This window comes from Herpailurus yagouaroundi, unplaced genomic scaffold (genome assembly GCF_014898765.1).
Source record: "Herpailurus yagouaroundi ecotype Mexico unplaced genomic scaffold, PumYag 140, whole genome shotgun sequence".
NCBI classification, from domain to species: domain Eukaryota; kingdom Metazoa; phylum Chordata; class Mammalia; order Carnivora; family Felidae; genus Herpailurus; species Herpailurus yagouaroundi.
The window spans coordinates 50,772,472-50,774,131 of NW_024412395.1; positions in this window are offsets into that span (position 1 = coordinate 50,772,472).

Below are 1,660 nucleotides of genomic sequence, written 5' to 3' on the forward strand. Positions count from 1 at the left end.
GGATGGGCAAAATGGGTGAAGGTGAGTGAGAGAGTCAGGCTTCCAGTTATGGAATGAATATGTGACAGGGATGATAGGTACAGATAGGGAATATAATCAATGGTATTATGATAGCATTGTATGGTGACAGATGGTAGCTACACTTGTGAGCATAGTATGACATATAGACTTGTCCAATCACTATGTTGTACACCTGAAACTAATGTAACATTGTGTGTCAACTATACTTCAATTAAAAAAAAAAAACTATTTGCCCTCACTTGACAAAACAATGTATTCAATTTCTAGTAGAAGCTAATGGAATAAATTAGAATTATATAGCAAACCTAATTGGACAACAAGATAATTTATATCCTTAACTTTTCCTAAAGCAAATAGCAAAATTACCTGTTCTGATTGGTCAGTTACTTATAGATAATTAAACATTAATGATTTTAATTTTGAAATCTTGAGGGTGATATAATTGCACATAAAATATGCTAATTAGGAAATTCTATCAGAGTTGAAGTTTGCTTCTATTTAAAGAGGAGAGGGACACCTGAAAGACTCAGTTGGTTAAGCATCCAACTCCTGACTCCTCGACTCAGGTTGTGATCTCAGTGTTTATGAGGTTGAGACCCTGCTTCAGGCTCTCCACTGACAGCGTGGAGCATGCTTGGGATTCTCTCTCTGCCCCTCCCCTACTCTCTCTCTCTCTCTCTCAAAAATAAACAAATTAATAATAATAATAATTTAAAAAATAAAGATAAGGAGAAAAATGCATAGCATGTATAATTTTGTAAATCAATCTCTTATATGAACACTGGAAATTTTGTGGTAAGATTTGTATTGTGGCATCCATTTTAATGGTTCTAAAGAATAGAAAGAAAAAAACCTTAATTTTTATGATGTTAATATTTTAGCAAATACATATGACATGTGTAACACAGATTACCAAACAAGCTGTGAATTTAAGAATCAAAAAGATCAAAGTCCAAATTCTAACTGGGCAATCTTGGACAAGTCTCAGCATTTCACTCAACTTGAAATCCCTCACCTATAAAATGGAGCTATTAATCCTTCCTTGCAGGGCTGTCGTGAGGATTAAATGAGATATAATTTTAAATGCTTATCACAGTACCAGGCACATAAATATATAAGAGTATTTATTATTACCTGAATACCAGAAACAGCAAGGTTACTAAAGTCAAACCCCCATGAACCAGACTTCTCTTCTTGAATCAAGTTTCCAATAGCTGCTTTGATACAGGTGAACAGGGGTCCCAGATAATCTGAAAGTATAAATAATCCAAAAAATCAAATAATCCAAATAAAATCACTTACAAGTGGGTTTCTATTATATGATACTTTTATGGCCTACTTACTTTCACAATCATTTTTTAAATCAAAAATTAAAATTAGATTGAAAATGAGGGCTCTCCAAACTTTTTTCCTTTCAGGAAAAAAAATCCAATAAACCTATAAACCTCCATGTATGATATATGTAAATTACTTATATTTGGTATAGACACACTATTGACCTCTTATGCATATTATAAAATATGCCCAAAATAAAAATGTTTGAAGTATGAACTAAATATAAATCGAAGTGGATTCTTTTCTATCTCACAATGGAATATCTTGCACATGCTTGGGGAGGGTACCTCCCATTCTGGAGGTG